This window comes from Bos grunniens, chromosome 12, assembly GCF_055505025.1.
Source record: "Bos grunniens cultivar Pamir isolate PY7600 chromosome 12, Bosgru_T2T1.0, whole genome shotgun sequence".
Classification (NCBI taxonomy): Eukaryota; Metazoa; Chordata; class Mammalia; order Artiodactyla; family Bovidae; genus Bos; species Bos grunniens.
This window is the reverse complement of record NC_141176.1, coordinates 60493969-60515640: the sequence shown is the minus strand read 5'-3', so window position 1 is coordinate 60515640 and position 21672 is coordinate 60493969. Positions and strand designations below refer to the sequence as shown.

Below are 21672 nucleotides of genomic sequence, written 5' to 3'. Positions count from 1 at the left end.
CAGCAGGCCTGCACTTCACATTTGTGGAGCTCAGGAAATAATACAAATGCAGACTACCATTTCCAAATTCAATTGTTATAAATCAAGATGACAAAATACTACTGGTTTCACCCATAATCTTAACAAATATATATTTCAATGACATAGAAGGCCAGGTTCCCAGAATTAAAGTCTCATGCCTCCATTGTGTGGCCTCGGAAGGGCCACCCCAAAACTCCCAGCCCCTGAGACTCACCCTAAAGCTCTCAGCCTGAGATCTAAGACTCAAGTCTTCTTCAAAATTCTAACTCATGGATCTTTCTAACAGAACAGCAAGCATCTTTTAAGCATAGGTGATCATCCTACCTTATACATAATAGCTCTGTTCATAACCTGCAGAGAGTTCTCCCTTGACTAACACTTAGTACTAGAATTTTATATGTCAGAGATATTATCTGATACTAGGAAGATGGAGGTAGGAGAGAGAGAGACACCTATATGCCCTGAAGTTGGGCTTGTGGTGACTGGGCAGGAAGTTGCAGACCAGGAGTGTGTTCTATGAGCAAAATCAATAGCTCTAGGAGTACCTTCTCATGGATCATCCCTACATCTGATCCATTGAAGATATGCACAGTTCTCTCCTTTGATTCTAAGAGTTCAGTTCAGTTCAGTTGCTCAGTTGTGTCCAACTCTTTGAGACCCCATGAATCAAAGCATGCCAGGCCTCCCTGTCCATCACCAATTCCCAGAGTTCACTCAAACTCATGTCCATCGAGTAAGTGATGCCATCCAGCCATCTCATCCTCTGTTGTCCCCTTCTCCTCCTGCCCCCAATCATTCCCAGCATCAGGGTCTTTTCCAATGAGTCAACTCTTCACATGAGGTGGCCAAAGTATTAGAGTTTCAGCTTCAGCATCAGTCCTTCCAATGAACACCCAGGACCGATATTCTTTAGGATGGACTGGTTGGATCTCCTTGCAGTCCAAGGGACTCTCAAGAGTCTTCTCCAACACCACAGTTCAAAAGCATCAATTCTTCGGTGCTCAGCTTTCTTCACAGTCCAACTCTCACATCCATACATGACCACTGGAAAAACCATAGCCTTGACTAGACAGACCTTTGTTGGCAAAGTAATGTCTCTGCTTTTGAATATGCTATCTAGGTTGGTCATAACTTTCCTTCCAAGGTGTAAGTGTCTTTTAATTTCATGGCTGCAATCACCATCTGCAGTGATTTTGGAGCCCCCCAAAATAAAGTCTGAAACTGTTTCCCCATCTATTTCCCATGAAGTGATGGGACTCTTGATGAAAGTGAAAGAGGAGAGTGAAAAAGTTGGCTTAAAGCTCAACATTCAGAAAACTAAGATCATGGCATCTGGTCCCACTACTTCATGGGAAATAGATGGGGGAACAGTGGAAACAGTGTCAGACTTTATTTTTGGGGGGCTCCAAAATCACTGTAGATGGTGGTTGTGGCCATGAAATTAAAAGACATTTACTCCTTAGAAGGAAAGTTATGACCAACCTAGATAGCATATTCAAAAGCAGAGACATTACTTTTCCACCAAAGTTCCATATAGTCAAGGCTATATTTTTTCCAGTGGTCATGTATGGATGTGAGAGTTGGACTGTGAAGAAAGCTGAACACCGAAGAATTGATGCTTTTGAACTGTGGTGTTGGAGAAGACTCTTGAGAGTCCCTTGGACTGCAAGGAGATCCAGCCATTCTATCCTAAAGGAGATCAGTCCTTGGTGTTCTTTGGAAGGACTGATGCTGAAGCTGAAACTCCAATACTCTGGCCAGCCCAGGCGAAGAGTTGACTCATTGGAAAAGACCCTGATGCTGGGAGGGATTGGGGGCAAGAGGAGAAGGGGACGACAGAGGACGAGATGGCTGGATGGCATCACTGACTCGATGTATGTGAGTTTGAGTGAACTCCAGGAGTTGGTAATGGACAGGGAGGCCTGGTGTGCTGCAATTCATGGGGTCACAAAAAGTTGGACACTACTGAGTGACTGAACTGAACTGATGGGACCAGCTGCCATGATTCTAAGAGTAGTACTATACAAGTAGTTTGAAAACATTACATCCATAAAAGTGAGAGACAGTGACAAATGAAACTAAAAAACATCACTTAAAATAGTATTAAGGAACTTCCCTGGTGGTTAGGAATCTACCTTTCAATGTAGGGGATATGTATTTGACCCCTGGTCAGGGAACTTAGATGCCACATGCCTTGGGGCAACTAAGCCTGAGCGCCACAACTACTGAGACTGCATATTGCAACTATTGAGCTTGTGTGCCACAACAAAGACCCAGAATAGCCAAAAAATATATAAATGCTATATTTATAAAATATATATTTATGTTTATAAACTATGAATCATGCCATGTAGGGCCACCAAGAGGGATGAGTCATGGTGGAGAGTCCTGACAAAACGTGATCCACTGGAGAAGAGAATGGCAAACCACTTCAGTATTCTTGTCTTGAGATCCCCATGAGCCCTATGAAAAGGCAAAAAGACAGGACACTGAAAAATGAAATCCCCAAGTCGGCAGGTGCACAATGTGCTACTGGAGATTGTGGAGAAATAACTCCAGAAAGAATGAACAGACAGAGCCAAAGCAAAAATAACACCCAGTTTTCGATATGACTGGTGAAGGAAGCAAAGTCTGATGCTGTAAAGAGCAATATTGCACAGGAACCTGGAATGTTAGGTCCATGAATCAAGGCAAATTGGAAGTGGTCAAACAGAAGATGGCAAGACTGAACGTTGACATTCTAGGAATCAGTGAACCAAAGTGGACTGGAATGGGTGAATTTAACTCAGATGGCCATTACATCTACTACTGTGGGCAACAATCCCTTAGAAGAAATGGAGTAGCCATCACAGTCAAAAAAAGAGTCCAAAATGAAGTACTTGGATGCAATCTCAAAAACGACAGAATGACCTCTGTTTATTTCCAAGGCAAACCATTCAATATCACGGTAATCCAAGTCTATGCCCTGACCAGTAATGCAGGAGAAGCTGAAGTTGAATGGTTCTATGAAGACCTACAAGACCTTTTAGAAATAACACCCCCCAAAAATGTCCGTTTTTATTATAGGGGACTGGAATGAAAAAGTAGGAAGTAAAGAAACACCTGGAGTAACAGGCAAATTTGGCCTTGTAATATGGGATGAAGCAGAGCAAAGGCTAATAAAGTTTTGCCAAGAGAAGCACTGGTCATAGCAAACACCATATTCCAACAACACAAGAGAAAACTCTACATGTGGCCATCACTGGATGGTCAATACCGAAGTCAGATTGATTATATTCTTTGCAGCCAAAGATGGAGAAGCTCTATACAATCAGCAAAAACAAGACTGGGAATTGATTGTGGCTCAGATCATGAATTCCTTATTGCCAAATTCAGACTTAAATTGAAGAAAGTAGGGAAAACCCGGAGAAGGCAATGGCACCCCACTCCAGTACTCTTGCCTGGAAAATCCCATGGACGGAGTGGCCTGGTGGGCTGCAGTCCATGGGGTCGCTAGGAGTCGGACACGACTGAGCGAATTCATTTTATTTTTTCACTTTCATGCATTGGAGAAGGAAATGGCAACCCACTCCAGTGTTTTTGCCTGGAGAATCCCAGGGACGGGGGAGCCTGGTGGGCTGCAGTCTATGGGGTCGCACAGAGACAGATATGACTGAAGCAACTTAGCAGCAGCAGCAGCAGCAGGGAAAACCACTAGAGCATTCAGGTATGACCTAAATCAAATCCCTTATGACTATACAGTGGAAGTGACAAATAGACTCAAGGGATTAGATCTGATAGACAGATTGCCTGATGAATTATGGATGGAAGTTCATGACATTATAGGAGAGAGGGATCCAGACCATCCCCAAGAAAAAGAAATGAAAAAAGGCAAAATGGTGGTCTGAGGAGGCCTTACAGATAGCTGAGAAAAGAGAAGTGAAAGGAAAAGGAGAAAAGGAAAGATATATTCATTTGAATGCAGAGTTCCAAAGAATAGCAAGGAGAGATAAGAAAGTCTTCCTCAGTGGTGAATGCAAAAAAATAGAGGAAAACAATAAAATAAGAAGAAAATTAGAGACACCAAGGGAATATTTCATGAAAAGATGGGCACAATAAAGGACAGAAATGATATGGACCTAATAGAAGTAGACAATATTAACAAGAGGTGGCAAGAATAAACAGAAAAAATATACAAAAAAGATCTTCACAAGCCAGATAATCACGATGATGTGATCACTCACCCAGAGCCAATTATCCTGGAATGTGAAGTCAAGTGGGCCTTAGGAAGCTTCCTAAGCTACAAACAAAGCTAGTGAAGGTGATGGAATTCAAGTTGAGCTGTTTCAAATCCTAAAAGATGATGCTGTGAAAAGGCTGTACTCAATATGCCAGCACATTTGGAAAACTCAGCAGTGGCCACAGGACTGGAAACGGTCAGTTTTCCTTCCAATCCCAAAGAAAGGCAATGCCAAAGAATGCTCAAACTACCATAGACTGCACTCATCTCACACGCTAGTAAAGTAATGCTCAAAATTCTCCAAGCCAGGCTTCAACAGATGTTCAAGCTGGATTTTGAAATGGCAGAGGAACCAGATGACAAATTGCCAACATCCGTTGGATCACTGAGGAAGCAAGAGAGTTCCAGAAAAACATCTACTTCTGTTTTATTGACTATGCCAAAGCCTTTGACTGTGCAGATCACAAGAAACTGTGGAAAATTCTGAAAGAGATGGGAATACCAGACCACCTGACCTGCCTCTTGAGAAACCTATATGCAGGTCAGGAAGCAACAGTTAGGACTGGACATGGAACAACACACTGGTTCCAAACAGGGAAAGGAGTATGTCAAGGCATATATTTTCACCCTGCTTATTTAACTTATATGCAGAGTACATCATGAGAAACGCAGGGCTGGATGAAGCACAAGCTGGAATCAGGACTGCCAGGAGAAATATCAATAACCTCAGATATACAGATTATACCACCTTTATGGCAGAAAGTGAAGAAGAACTAAAGATCCTCTTGATGAAAGTGACAGAGGAGAGTATAAAAGTTGGCTTAAAACTCAACATTCAGAAAGCAAACATCATGGCATCTGGTCCCATCACTTCAAGACAGTGGAAACAGTGACAGACTTTATATGCTGGGGCTCAAAAATCACTGCAAATGGTGATTTTGGACATGAAATTAAAAGACACTTGCTCCTTGAAAGAAAAGTTATGACCAATCTAGACAGCATATTAAAAAGCAGAGACATTATTTTGCCAACAAAGGTCCGTCTAGTCAAAGCTATGGTGTTTCCACCAGTCATGTCTGGTGTTTCCAGAGTCAGCCTCAGCTGAGCTCTGAAGAAATGATGCTTTTGAACTTTCATGTTGGAGAAGATACTTAAGAGTCCCTTGGACTGTGAGGAGATCCAAACAGTCCATCCTAAAGGAAATCAGTCCTGAATATTCCTCGGAAGGACTGATGCTGAAGTTGAAACTCCAGTTACTCTGGCCACCTGATGCAAAGAACTGACTCATTTGAAAAGACCCTGTTCCTGGGAAAGATTGAAGTGGGGAGGAGAAGGGATCAACAGAGGATGAGATTGTTGGATGGCATCACTGACTCAATGGACATGAGTTTAAGTAAACTCCAGGAGTAGGTGATGGACAGGGAGACCTGGCGTGCTGCAGTCCGTGGAGTTGCAAAGAGTCGGACACGAGAGCGCCTGAAATGATTGAACTGATACATAAAATAGTATTAAGTCAAATCTGGTGAATATCAAAAGATGTTGGCAACAATCTAGAAAGAAATCCTTAGAAAGAATGAAAAAAGGAAAAAAGTATGTAGTGATTATCTGACATAGGAGTGAATAGAGAAAAATGTGGACATCAAGGTAAATATGGAAATTTCCATGAATGAAATATTTGTAACTTATTTTAGTGTTATCTTTTGGACAATGGAAAAAACAATATTTCAACAACATGAAACCATATAATAATTGAAGGGAAAAATAGTAATATGGCCTGGATATTCCCACAATATAGCACTGAAAGAGGAAGACTGGATAGAATTTCTACTGAATTTATATATCTGACATGTGCTAAAAATGAGGTTAAGTTTTGGGAAGAATGAAAATCTAACCCTAATGAGGATGCTTTTATAGAAACTCTGGACATTGTGGAAGTCAGTAAAATCCCAGGAAATTTGGAGTCTGGGCTTATCTAGGATGACTTTTGTTAAAATATTAATTTATTAAACAAATGAACAAATAAGGAAAATTATCTAATATTTATTAGTTTTTGTTTGTTTTATTAGAGATAGCACTGCCTATTATGTTTGTTCTACATTGTGCCATGCTGTCTTACATAATTATTGACTTTATATTCAGAAGAACTCTGTGAAGTATGTAATTATTTATTTTTAATGACAAAGGGATTGAAGTACAGAAAAACCCAATTTTTCAAGTCAGCTACTAGAAGCTTCACAGACTCCATGATTCTGAGATCATCTTTCATAGTACACTGCCACCAAAGACATGGATAAGAGTGTGGATGAGGTAACTATGCTTTCCAAATCAAAATCAAACACAGGCGGGCTTATTGGTGTCTAATCTAGCATAACCTTCATAACCGCTGGGTACTGATATGTGAGAAGTGATATCTAGAATCTGTAGCTTATAAGAGGAGCTAGCCAACTAAGAGAACTGATAACAAAAATATGTTGTTCAGTTGCTCAGTCATGCCTGACTCATTGGGACCCCATGGCCTGCAGCACACCAGTCATCCCTGTCCTTCATCATCTCCTGGAGTTTGCTCAAACTCATGTCCATTTGGTCAGTGATGCCATCCAGCCATCTAGTCCTCTGTCATCTCCTTCTCCTCCTGTCTACAACCTTTCTCATCATCAGGTTCTTTTTTAATGAATCAGCTCTTCACATCAGGTGGCCAAAGCATTGGAGTTTCAACTCAGCATCAGTCCTTCCAATGAATATTCAGGACTGATTTCCTTTAGGATTCACTGGTTTGAGCTACTTGAAGTCTGAGGGACTCTGAAGAGTCTTCTCCAAAACCACACCTCATAAGCATCAGTTCTTCAGCTCTCAACCTTATTTATGGTTCATCTCTCACATCCATACATGACTATTGGAAAAACTATAGCTTTGACTACAGGGACCTCTGTCGGCAAAGTAATGTATTTGCTTTTTAATATGCTGTCTAGGCTCAGATGGTAAAGAATCCACCTGTAATGCGGGAGACCTCGGTTCAACCACCAGGCTGAGAAGATGCTTGGAGAAGGGAACACTTGATGTTGTCCCAGATGTCCCTTAAACAAAAAGATGAAGATCCTATAGAAACTTTAGTCCTTTAATGTATTTTCAAGTTGGTGGTTTAATCTGTTCTTATGTAATTCTTATGTATTAGTTACTTAATCGTGTCCGACTCTTGATGACTCCATGGACTCTAGCCTACTAGGCTCAGTTGCCCATGGAATTCTCCAGGTAAGAATACTGGAGTGGTAGCCATCCCCTTCTCCAGGGGAATCTTCCCAGCCCATGGATCAAACCCAGCTCTCCCATACTTCAGGCAGATTCTTCACCAGCTGAGCCATCAGGGAAGCCCCAAATAATGCTTTGACCTCGATGTTATCCTATTTCAAATCTTGCTATCAGTTCAGTTCAGTCACTCAGTCATGTTCGACTCTTTGTGACCCCATGAAATGCAGCACACCAGGCTTCCCTGTCCATCACCAACTCCTGGAGTTCATTCAGACTCAGGTCCATCAAGTCAGTGATGCCATCCAGCCATCTCATCCTCTGTCCTCCCCTTCTCCTCCTGCCCCCAATCCCTCCCAGCATCAGAGTCTTTTCTAATGAGTCAACTCTTCACGTGAGGTGGCCAAAGTACTGGAGTTTCAGCTTTAGCATCATTCCTTCCAAAGAAATCCCAGGGCTGATCTCCTTCTGAATGGAGTGGTTGGATCTCCTTGCAGTCCAAGGGACTCTCAAGAGTCTTCTCCAACACCACAGTTCAAAAGCATCAATTCTTTGGCGCTCAGCTATCTTCACAGTCCAACTCTCACATCCATACATGACCACTGGAAAAACCATAGCCTTGACTAGACAGACCTTTGTTGTCAAAGTAATGTCTCTGCTTTTCAATATACTATCTAGGTTGGTCATAACTTTTCTTCCAATGAGTAAGCGTCTTTTAATTTCATGGCTGAAATCACCATCTGCAGTGATTTTCGAGTCCAAAAAATAAAGTCAGTCACTGTTTCCACTGTTTCCCCATCTATTTCCCATGAAGTGATGGGACCAGATGTCATGATCTTCGTTTTCTGAATGTTGAGCTTTAAGCCAACTTTTTCACTCTCCACTTTCACTTTCATCAAGAGGCTTTTGAGTTCCTCTTCACTTTCTGCCATAAGGGGGGTGTCATCTGCATATCTGAGGTTTGATTTTTCTCCTGGCAATCTTGATTCTAGCTTGTGCTTCTTCCAGCCCAGCGTTTCTCATGATGTACTCTGCATAGAAGTTAAATAAGCAGGGTGACAATATACAGCCTTAATGTACTCCTTTTCCTATTTGGAACCAGCCTGTTGTTCCATGTCCAGTTCTAACTGTTGCTTCCTGACCTGCATATAGGTTTCTCAAGAGGCAGGTCAGATGGTCTGGTATTCCCATCTCTTTCAGAATTTTCCAGTTTATTGTGATCCACACAGTCAAAGGCTTTGGCATAGTCAATAAACCAGAAATAGATGTTTTTCTGGAACTCTCTTGCTTTTTCCACAATCCAACAGATGCTGGCAATTTGATCTCTGGTTCCTCTGCCTTTTCTAAAACCAGCTTGAACATTTGCTATATAAGATACTAAATTCCAACTAGAGTTAAATCACTCACACTTGTTTTCTATGTTATTTGCTACCACATGAGCCATATGAGGAAAATATGACATCCAACACCATCCCATGGAAAACTGGTAACTGAGTACAGTCACACTATTGAATATATTAAGAATAATAAAAGTTTAGCCTTATAAGTTACCATAAAAGCAGTGGTTTAATGTTGCTCATAGCCATGTAGGTATATCTACAATTGATGATAAAATTTAGAGTCCATCCTAAATTTTAAAATAGTCCTAAGTATTCATGTTAATCTTATTATTGTTGAATAACCATATTATTTCTGATATACAAATAGGAACTAGAGTCTCATTATCTATTTCTATATCTACCTCTCCATCTATTTATATCTATGCTATGCTATGCTATGCTAAGTCACTTTAGTCGGGTCCGACTCTGTGTGACCCCCTAGACGGTAGCCTACCAGGCTCCCCCATCCCTGGGATTCTCCAGGCAAGAACACTGGAGTGGGTTGCCATTTCCTTCTCCAATGCATGAAAGTGAAAAGTGAAAGTGAAGTCTTTCAGTCATGTCCGCCTCTTAGCGACCCCATGGACTGCAGCCTACCAGGCTCCTCCGTCCATGGGATTTTCCAGGCAAGAGTACTGGAGTGGGGTGCCATTGCCTTCTCCACTATTTATATCTACCGATCTGAAATAATATACTGGCAAATAAGATAGCAAATAAATGCACTTTGAGAAGAACTCTTAAATTATATTCACTTGTCTTTGCAGAGTCCAAATTCCACAATCACTTACACTAAAATGAATAATTTATTATTATTTATTAGTGCCAATTACACATATTTTACTTGTAAGATATTATTAGCACTGTTACAATGTATTTTCAACCACATCCATTATGCAATAATGTATCTTGGCTACATAAATCAAGATAAGAGCTTCTTTTTATGACTCTCTGGAGGTATGAAACAAAAGATTAAGACTATTAGGAAGGCTAAAAATAGCTGACTCACATATTTCTGTCATCAAGGATGAAAATTGCATGTTTTCAATATCGGAAACAAATGGTCAAATCACTAATTCCAGAGTATTTTACTCTTAAATTACTGTTCAAAAGTAACTGTGATTTTAAGATCAGTATCTTGCCAAAAAATACTCTGTATTTGATAAAGACTATAAGCAAAGAAATATTAACAGAGAGGATGACATTTTCACTCATTTAAATTAGCTCGAGTGTGGTATTTAGATCTATGTGAGTTTATGCATTTTTGTTTGTGCATATACAAATATTTTGGGGCCTCCCCAGTGGCTCAGTAGGAAAGAATCTAATCTACCAATGTAGGAGATCTGGGTTCTATCCCTGAGTTGGGAAGATGCCCTGGAGAAGGAAATGGCAACCCACTCCAGTATTCTTGCCTGGGAAATTCCATGAACAGAGGAGCCTGGCTGGTTACAGTCCATGGGTTCTCAAAGATTTGGATACGACTTAGCTACTAAACAATAAGAACATAAAAATATTTCAGTAAGAATGACTCTCTTTTGTGTGTGTGTGTGTGTGTGTGTGTGTGTGTGTGTTGAAGGTGTATGTGAGTAAGGGGGTGTGTGTCATCCAAAACACCCTATAATTGACTGACACTTCACAGAGATTTTAACTTTGACGATTCTTTGCTGTATAGTCACTCTGAAACAAAAACTGTTTTTCATAGTTTTATAAACATTTTAAGGGGATTTGTTTTATGACTGATATGTAGTACCCTTGATATTCTACCTCTTATCTCCACTGGCTTCTCCAGAAAGCAAAATTCAAAACCCTTTTAAATGAACCCCAAACACTTCAAGTTTAATCCCATCATCACCATGTTTCTTCCAATTAAATCCTAAAGCTTTCATAAAAAAAAAAAAAAAAAAAAAGGAGTAATCCAGCCAGTTAATTCTTGGTTTTGACTACAGTGGATGTGGGGCACCAGACTGGCATGAGTCTTATTGGAAATTCCTGATATATCTGGGTAATTGAACTGGGGACCTTTCCAAGCAAATGCTCTTCTACGAAACAGGATAGTATTACAGTCTAGGGAGATGTAAATGCAGATCATCAACCTTCAGAGATTTCTCTTGGCTGAAAGCATAGATGTAATTAGACATTCAACAGTTTTTCTTCTTCAAACTAATCTGTTTACCTCCCTGTGGGTGGGCTTAAAACCAAATCTAAAACCTGAAATCATTTTATCATCAATGCTGACTGTCAGAGGCTCTGTCTACATGAAGCCAAAATAGCCAGATGGAAAGTGAAAAGCAACATCCATCATCTAAACATTTCCCTTTCCCATTGCCAAGCCTGTAGATACTTGGAAACAACGTCACGGTTGACTGGATGTTTTACTTTTAATCTAGAGGTTTTGGTATTGTGTAGATACAATCTCAGCATGTAACTTCCTGTACAAAATTCCCAGATCGGCACAATGCTAGATACATTAGAAAAATAACACACACACACACATATTACATTGAACTGTATTATCTTAAACCATGAATAATGCATTATGTTCAGTACTATAGCAGATATTGTGCTGAATAACCACAATTGAAAACAAAAAATAATCACATACATGCACATATTAGTGTCCTAAAGTGTAAGTGTTAGTCGCCCAGTCGTGCTCAACTCTTTGTGACCCCATGGACTGCAGCCCACCAGGCTCTTCTGTCCGTGAGATTTTCCAGGCAAGAATACTGGAGTGGGTTGTCATTTCCTTCTCCAGGGGATCTTCTCGACTCAGGGATTGAACCCAGGTCTCCTGCATTGCAGGCAGATTCTTGGTGGTTCAGTCAGTAAAGAATCTGCCTGCAATGCAGGAGACACAGGGTTCCATCTCTGGGTTGGCAAGATCCGCTGGAGGAGGGAATGGCTAACAACTCCAGTATTCTTGCCTGGAGAATTCCATGGACAGAGGAGCCTGGTGGGCTATAGTCCATGTGGTCCAAAGAGTCAGACACAACTGTGTGACTTACACATTTTCACACTTTTTTTTTTTTTTAAACCAACTGAGCCACCACTATGCCATTGACCTGCAAAGTCCCAAATATTCATTATACGGTCTTTCAGAGAGAAGACTTTATTACTCTTATTACATAATATATTTAGAGAAGCAAACTGGAATGCAGTGTAAATGTCATCTATGCTGCATACTGCTGCTATGTGTGCTTTGGATGGGTGCATTGAGTCCATAGGACCGGAAGGGGATTCAGTCCAGATCACTTAGAACCAGTCAGGTTAAAGACTAAATAATACTTAATATGAAGAGAATAGGGCTTCCCAGGTGGTGCTAGTGGTAAAGAACCTGCCTGTCAATGCAGGAGACAAGAAATGCAGGTTCGATCCCTGTGTAGGGAACATCCCCTGGAGGAGGGCACGGCAACTCACTCCAGTATTTTTGCCTGGAGAATCCCCACAGACAGGGAAGTCTGGTGGGCTGCAATCCATGGGGTTGCAGAAAGGCAGACAGGACTGAAGCGACTTAACACACAACAGGGGAAGAGAATAACAGCAAAATGAGGCATACAGTTATTTTTTTTCAAAGAGCTATGTTTTCAATGTGATTTTATACTGTATTTTTAGCATCTACAAGAAAAAATCTGGTGGGCAATACGACAAAATTTGAGCACTAGGAAACTGATGATGGGATAATTATATCAATGAGGCATATGCTTTTGACATAAAATCAATGGTGATATATGGAATTGTTTGAAGGCTGGTGGTAGAGGCATTTTGGAAAGTGTTTTAACATCTCATTAGTTCAAAGATAACCCTATTTAATTGGAATTTGATGCCAATGGTTTTAAAAACAAAGTAATTACAACATGAATGATGACACCTTAACTAATTTATCTTGAAAAACCAAATGCTAATATTTTAGATGTTAATAAAATTTTTATCAAACAATGATGGTCATAGGGTCTAATAACTGCTTGAGATTTGAAGGCATGGTTGGCTTTGGGAAAACTGTGTACATGTTTGTGCCAGGTTTCCTGTTTGAAAACAAGGGCATGATAACAGTTCTTCATCCATAATCTCATTGGCTGAATTAAATGACTCGTTCCAAGAAAAGCACTTAAATAATAAATTGGTTTTATTGTTTAATTGAAGCATAAATGTGTTGTACTTCAAAACAGAATTCAAGCAAATATTTTCCTGTTTATCACTTTGTTTCAACAATATTTTGAGAGCTAAAAAACTGCTTCTTCTGCAGAGAATATGTGGAGTTTTATAAGCCTCAGTCCTGCATATTTTATCCAGCATGAGATTCAGAGAAAAACTAAGGGAAGAAAGTGGTACCTGAAAATAGATATGGTGTGTTTATTCTTCCTACCTGTTCACCCCATTCTCCTAGCTTTGGCCATGTCTTTATTCTCTGTGGTTTATACAAGATGTAAAATATAGAATAATTTAAAGTAGTAAGAAAAACAAATAAAAGATAAATACAATTCTGTCATTCAGACTTGGACATAGTGCAACTTAAGATGTGATTTTTAATGCTATTTTCTCCTCTTTAAAAATGTAGGCACATATACAAAATACACACTCAACACAAAATTAGACTGATAAGTGAAGTGTTAGTTGTTCAGTCATGTCCAACTCTTTGCCCCTCAGGCTCCTCTGTCCATGGGATTCTTCAGGTAAGAATGAATGCTGAGCGTGTTGCCATAGAATATCCAAACAAACTCCACAATTTTACTTACTTTGGTAAATACTTATATATTCCAGTTCGGATAAACACAGTATAACATTCACAATACTAGTTAGTTATAACTCATGGTATCTATTCACCATAATGAAAGTTTCATTTATAATGAATGGACACATTCATAGAAAATTATGTTGGCACCCTGAAATTTACCTCAAACCACATGCATTTATAATAATTTAATTGCTATTTTTTTAGATAGAGCAACTTCAATTGTGAAATTATCACTATCCTGTAACATTGGAATACAAGGGTAAATACATAAATAAATAAATTGTATAGATATAAGTCAATGTATAATATTTTCATAAATAGTTGCAAGCTTGTAAACTCTTAGTGTATTACTTTGTTATTGTTTGCATGCTATATTACAGGCCAAAATAATTAATTAAAAAAGGTTATTTCTGTATCTTTATACTGAGTATTCACTGCACTTCTATTACAGGACTGATGTCATGGCATAATTCCTGCTTGTAAACTCTTAGTGTATTACTTTGTTATTGTTTGCATGCTATATTACAGGCCAAAATAATTAATTAAAAAAGGTTATTTCTGTATCTTTATACTGAGTATTCACTGCACTTCTATTACAGGACTGATGTCATGGCATAATTCCTATTTTGTTGTTCATTTCCAAGGCTCAGCATACTATAAACCAATTCTCAGGTTGCATTATGTGGTGATTGATTGAGATCTGAGAGTTTTAGGGGACAAGTTTGTTTATTGGGAAGATACAAAATGAAAATATTATATGATTTGAACTTCATAGTAGAAGTTAGTCATCAAACTGCACAGCTGCTTTTCCTAGCTTTATCCACAAACTAGGAAGAAAAAAAATTGGCTTCAGAGAAGGAGGAGAGAAAGTAAGAAACTGAGATGCTATTTATGAAGCTGAAAACCTCCATGGTGAGGACTTCCTCCCATTTTTAAGACAGAGATTGGGAACACATGTATACCTGTGGCGGATTCATTTTGATATTTGGCAAAACTAATACAATTATGTAAAGTTTAAAAATAAAATAAAATTGGAAGAATAAAAAAAAAATAAATAAATTCCAAAAAAAAAAAAAGAGAATATGAGGATTGGTATTCCGTGTGTTTCTTATAGAAGGTTTTTTGGTTTATTTTGTTTATTTGTTTGTTGTTTTAATATATATGTTTGAATGAATGCAACATGGGTCCTGAAATTTCTGTCTATTTTATTCATAACTCTATCACCTCTACCTAGAACAGTGATTGGCACACAATAGACAGCAAATACGAATACCTTCAAAACTGGCTTCTACCTTTTGATTTAGATGGCTCTTTAGCTCCCTCATTTCATCTGTGTTCTAACTAAAGGAAAGTAGAGAAAATCTCTCTTCCATTCAAAGATGCTGGAATCTCAATATCTTTTCAGTTGCAGTCATCAGTCAGGACTTCGCCCCATGACTATTCTTCCAGTAGAGTGTGAAATGTTATTTATTTGGAGATTAGCTAAAATGTGAAAGTTCTAATACTAACAAAGAAAAAAAAAGGAAATAATTAACATTCCACGCCACAATAATTTTTCTTTTAAAAATTCAGCTATAAAACAAATATTAATCCTATCTTTCTTATGGAGTGGTCACTAAAGGAACTGGGCATGGTTATTTCAAAAGTGTGTGATGAAACAATGTCATTTCGACTTAATCATAAAATATTTAAATAAGTAATATAATTTATTAATAAGTAGCTATTTTCTGTTTTATTTTTATATATAATTCAGAGATACAGTATTTTTTCTAGGAAATCATTATTATAAACACTAAAAAATCATTAAGTCTTCTTGGTTCATTGTATTGCATTCTCATAAAATTTATATTCTTGGAAATGTGAGTGTCTTTGAGGTGATAAATATCTTCCAAATGCTAAAAACCTTAAACTCTCCTATTTTTTCATCAAAGAAATCTGTGATAAAATTAATTATTTGAAGGTACTTGACTAAATTCCATACAATATAAATGATAAAAGGAAAATAGTAAATGTAAAATAGATTAGTCAAGAATTAAGAGACACAGTAGGAGGGATGAACTAATAGTTTGGGATTAACCAATCCACACTATTACATATCAGATCAGATCAGATCAGATCAGTCGTTCAGTCGTTCTGACTCTTTGCATATAAAATAGGTAAAAAATAAGGACCAACTGTATAGCAAGGGAATGACATTCAATATCTTATAATAACTTTTTATGGAAAAGCATCTGAAAAAACAGATATAATTCGAAAAAGAATCACTTTGCTATATACCTGAAAGTAACAGAACATTGTAAATCAACTATACTTCAGATTAAAAAAGAATTGAGTGTGTGTGTGTGTGTGTGTGTGTGTGTGTGTATATATATATATATATATATATATAAAGCAGTTTGTCTGGAAGGAAATTAAGGCCTGCTCATCAGAACTCTGCAATTTAGAAAAACATTATTTTTGTAGGGGCTTATAATTGTGCATATGCATAAAACATATTTTCCTATTATAAAAAAGTCTGTTTTACAACTAAAAGGAAATATTGCTCTGTAGGCAATTTAACAGTTGAGTCTAGTAAATTTAAATAATGAGTCAACTCAACTCAAACAAAATAACTATTAACAAGTTCTACTGAAGTGAAGAGATCAAATAAGGATTCTGGATTTAATGCAATCAGTTAATTTTTACCATACCAAACTTCTTTACTATACACCAATAGAGAAAAGTGGTGAAATATAATGCTGATTTGTGGAATTTGCAATTTTATAGAATTTAGAAAAAGATATACTTGGGATATATCTCATGATATAAATAAAGACAGAAAAGAAAGTTTACAGAGTAGGGCTGAACAGACAGTGAAAAAATACACACAAGAGGAAAAGCCACCTAATTAAAATAACAATGAGTGATGAGACTGTCAATACATGCTAGTTTTTCATAAATTCTTTTCTGCATTAGGAATTCTTATTCCAGAATTTTAATTGCTTTCTATTTTTATAATAATTGAAAACATTTAAATAAGTTTGCAGCATGCATATTTTAAAGTGACACTGAAATCAGTTCCCTGTATAAGAGTTGTGTGTATTTAAAATATACAATTTCCTATTTATTTATACATACATATATATATATATATCTGAATCACTTGCTGTACACCTAAAACTAACACAACATTGTATATCAACTGTACTTCAATAATTTTTTTAAAGTGGAAAAATAGAATTAAAAAATCTTTTCAAAGACAAAGAGAAAATTTTTTATATACTAGGAGAAAATGTGATCCCCAAAACTGAGGCGGTTTAGGTAATGAACAAGGACACTCTTGACAGTTTTGCTGAAATAACCAGTGCTGATTGGGTCTGTCCCCGGCTAAGATATAAAGTCACCTTCATTTTATTCTAGTCTTCATGTTTTCTCTTTGGAAAATTTTCCTAAAGTAACAATCTTGTTCTTCTATAGACAGAAGTCAAAGGCGAGTGAGATTCTTCTAGACGTGAAACTCTTCTAGGCCTTATTTGGTCACTGGCAAATCTGTAATGAGCATATATATATACCCTGCCCACCTTTTGCCCATGGTAGAAACTCCTGGTAATTTTTCACCTTTGCCAATGATGAGAAAGATAAATCTGCCTAATTTAGGGGTGTCATATTAACTCACTTGTTCACAGTGATATATGTTATAATCTCTAGCTCAAGTTCTTGTGAATAATTAAGTTGACAGTTTTATCTCCCTTTTTTTTTTATCAGCTATTTTCAAATCCCAGTGTGGAATATACAGAGCCTGAGAGAGAGGAGTGATGATATTTACTCTCACTCTGGTATAATCGAATTGCTTATAAATTGACTTTGAACAATATCAGCACTATCTGAAAGCACATCATTACACACAATGCATAATATGTGTGAGAGTAAATATATGCCCCCACTATATATGTATATGTATCAGTTCAGCTCAGTTGCTCTGTCGTGTCTGATTCTTTGTGACCCCAAGGACTGCAGCACACCAGGCTTCCCTGTCCATCACCAACTCCTGGAGCTCACTCATGTCCATCAAGTCAGTGATGCCATCCAACCATCTCATCCTCTGTTGTCTCTTTCTCTTCCTGCCATCAATCTTTCCCAGCATCAGGGTCTTTTCAAATGAGTCAATTCTTCACATCAGTAGTAACAAAGTAAAAATAATCACCAGTAATTTAGTAGTATACTACATTACCTTTAAATATGTCTTAATAGATGCCATAGGTTTATTCCATATACTTTCTTCTTTTAAGGATTCTGCCTCCATACCATGATTTTTCTATATCATAGCATCGGCAAATTGGTGTTTTTTTTTTTGGAGGGAGGGTCAGAAATTATCTTACTTAAATCTATGAATGTTTCTTACTTCATTAGGTTCTCTCTGCAAGTGTCACAACCTCAGAGAAACCTTCCTCGACTGCTATATAAAAAAATGTCCTGCTTATAAGAGCATCACTTCCTAAACCCTTGACTTTTTTAGTTTTCTATATTACACAAATAATTTTGTGAAGTCATGATATAGTTTATGTGCATTTTTAACCTTCCTTACTACAGAGATCTGTCTTACACTTGCACTGATTTATGCTCAGGGATAAGAAAAGCATCTGGTATATTTTGGATACTTAATGTGTTGAATGAAAAACAGGACTACATGCTGTGGGACAGCTATGGACAGAAATGGAAGTAACACACTACATTTACAAGAGAGAAACTGTACCATGCATGTTTTTGCTTAAATTCAATTTCTTTTTTTCTAAATCCAAAATATATTTACTTATTTTTAAAAAAATACAGAAGTGATTTAAGAGGCTTGAAACAGTTTTCTGCTTACCAAACAGCTTAATCTTGTGGAGCACATAATTCCATTTCATTATAATGAAGTAACTTGTACCCTAGAAAAGTTAAAGTAACTTCAATTTTTCCTGCTAATGCAAAACTGAACACTACCATAGATAACTTTAGTCTATAGATTTACAGGGAAAACCTAGAGGTTTCCTCCTTAAATAATGTAGAATAGAAATTCAAATAAAAAGATCTTGCAGAAGAGATGAAGATGAGGGCAAGGCTCATTACTGCTATGTAACAGTACATAACTTTTATACAACACTAATAAATTTCAAAGAATGTTCACCTTATATGGGAGGGATTTTGCTTGTTTGTTTGCTTTATTTGTTTTGTTTTCTTTTAACATTCAGTGACATAAATGATTCACTCAATGACTCAGAAATTAAATGGATTGCAACCCAGGTCTTTGGGTCTCTCTCTCCCCATCTTTTATTTTTTTAAACATAAATATTTCCTTCTTCATAAAAATAATTGAGTTCCTATTATACATTGTACCAGATAGAAGTGAGTCTTCACCGAGTTCCTAGTACGGTGTCGGAGACTGGTGTGTAAATGAACGTGGGGTATATGTGAGTGCACGCATGCCAATTTGCTTTGGCTGTGTCTGACTTTTCGCAACCCTATGGACTGTAGTCCACCAGGCTCCTCTGTCTATGGGATTCTCCAGGCATGAACACTGGAGTGGGTTGTCATGCCCTCTTCCAGGGGATCTTTTGGACCCAGGGATCAAACCCATGTCTCTTATGTGTCCTGCATTGGCAGGCAGTGCCTGGTGATGAGCTCACAAATGGAAAACATAGAGTAAAGTGCTGTGGGAGCCATGAGGAGGGAGGACCTAATGCTGACTAGGAAGAAAAGACAGGCGTAATGGGGTGGGTGACATTTGACCTGTGTCCTGAAAGAACTCAAAGGTGTTATCATTAATATTTTGTTTATTTTTACCAGTGAGCATCAATGAGATGATTAAGATAGCATACTTGGATTATAGACTATATTATGGGGAAACTTTTTTCCCTCTCTGAAAAGCTATAAGTAGATGGTTACATCCTTCCACTTCTGTCCATTGATATTTTCTGGCAGTTTCCTTCCCTGGTTGTATTTCATGTAAGATGATTCCATTTCCCAGTGGTTTTTGTTTGCTTGATCACATTCTATGAGTTCATGAAGCCCCTAACTCCTTTCATATATCACATTATCAATTTATTAATTCATTTTTTCAAAAACTTCACTATTCTGAATCATGGGATACAGTGGTGATGATGGCCAAGTCTTTGTTCTAATGGAATTAAATGTTTCTGCACCCTGGACTCTGCTCAGCCAAGAAGTTCCTCTCTGTTCATGAGACATCTTCTGGACACTTACTCACTCCTGCATTTGTAGCCAGCTGGCAACCTGAGTGGGGTGAAGTGTCCAAGATGGTAATAGTTATCATTAAGAGTGTTTTAACTCGGATATCTGTTAGGACTGGGACTGGGCTGGGCTTCTCTCTCTCCAGCATTCTTTTTTCTTTGGAATCTGTACATGTACCTGACCTTTAATTCTCAAGGAGATCTTCTCTCTCAATATTGCTTTGGCTATCTTTTTGTCTTTTGTGTCTCCATACAAATTTTAAGATTTTTTTAATCTAGTTCTGTTAAAAAAAAAAAGCCATGGTATCTCATTACAGTAAGAGGGGCAGATATTCTTGTGAACTAAATAAATTTAATAATTCAGTTCTAAGTCCTTTAGTTCTCCTCAAGAAAAAAAAAAAAAGGTTAAATGATGGTATGGTTTTATTATGAAAAACAAAATGTGTGCTAATAACTTAGGATGTAGTTAAACTGAAAATGTTATAATAGTAGAACTTCATCTGTATATAATTTGTGGTAAAATAAAGACACTAACAAAATTAAAATGAACTAAACTCAAAAAGAATAGTTGGGATTCAAAAGTCTGCTTTATATCAAGTTCAATTTTACACAAGCACAAGCTGACATCATTGAGTAAAAAAAAGAGCAAAAGATTTTTTAAAGGTTGAGCAGTCATCAGAATAATTTAAATATAATTAATTGCAAGTAAAAAAAGAAAACATTTATCGTATCTTAAGAACTCAAATACAGTCATCAAACAGAATTTTGAGATTATCCTAAACCTTTGTCATGACTGAAACAACAGTGTGAACAAACAGGTAGCAGTAAGTCAAGAAACAAAAATCAATTGATAAGGCAAGGTTGTAATATTTAACACACCATTTTCTAAACTATTAAGGCCAAAGGACATTCCTAATAACTACTGTGGACTAATAACTGACTAATTATAGAACTAGGAACTCTGTATTTAAGCATACACACGTTCCTGTTAAAGAAACTTACTTTAAATTTTACTTGCTAACAACTTAGTATTATTTTTAGCTAAATGATTCTGACAGTAGAGTAAATAAAGAGGGTATAAGAACTGGGATTTGGTTCAGTTCAGTTGTTCGGTCATGCCTGACTCTGTGAACACATGGCTAACAGAACACCAGGCTTCCCTGTCCATCACCAACTCTGGGATCTTGCCCAAACTCACGTCCATCTAATCTGTGGTACCATGCAATCATCACATCCTCTCTCGTCCCCTCTCCTCCTTCCTTCAGTCTTTACCATCATCAGGGTCTTTTCTAATGAGTCAGTGCTTCACACTAGGTGGCCAAAGTATTGCTGTTTCATCTTAAGGATCAGTCCTTCCAATGAATATTAGGACTGATTTCCTTCAGGATTGACTGGTTTGACCTCCTTGCAGACCAAGAGACTCTCAAGAATCTTCTCCAACACCACTGTTCAAAAGCATCAATTCTTTGGCACTCAGCCTTCTTTATGGTCCAACTCTCACATCTATACATGACCACTGGAAAATCCATAGCTTTGACTGTATGGACCTTTGTCAGCAAAGTGATGCCTCTGCTTTTTAATATGCTTTCTAGTTTTGTCATAGCTTTTCTTCCAAGGAGCACAGGACTTTTGATTTTGTGGCTCCAGTTGTTACCTGCAGTGATTTTGGAGCCCAAGGAAATAAGGTCTGTCACTGTTTCCATTGTTTCCCCATCTTTTTGTCATGAAGTGAAGGAACCGGATACCATGATCTTCGTTTTTTGAATGTTGAGTTTTAAACCAGCTTTTTCACTCTCATCTTTCAATTTCACCACCAGGGTCTTTAGCTCCTCTTCACTTTCTGCTGTAAGGGTGGTGTCATCTGCTTTAGAACAT

At 37.7% G+C, this 21672-nt stretch overlaps 1 long non-coding RNA gene across 9 annotated transcripts in view; it reads right to left on the bottom strand.

Moving 5' to 3' along the window:
• Positions 1–21672, bottom strand: part of LOC147361816 (uncharacterized) — a 429777-nt gene that overhangs the window by 300520 nt on the left and 107585 nt on the right. The window contains exon 3 of one of the 9 annotated variants that reach the window (XR_015137662.1): positions 18435–18495. The exons of the other annotated variants lie outside the window; for them this stretch is intronic. This is a non-coding gene — a long non-coding RNA (uncharacterized LOC147361816). The remainder of the gene's footprint in view (positions 1–18434; positions 18496–21672) is intronic. 9 annotated transcript variants of the gene reach the window in all.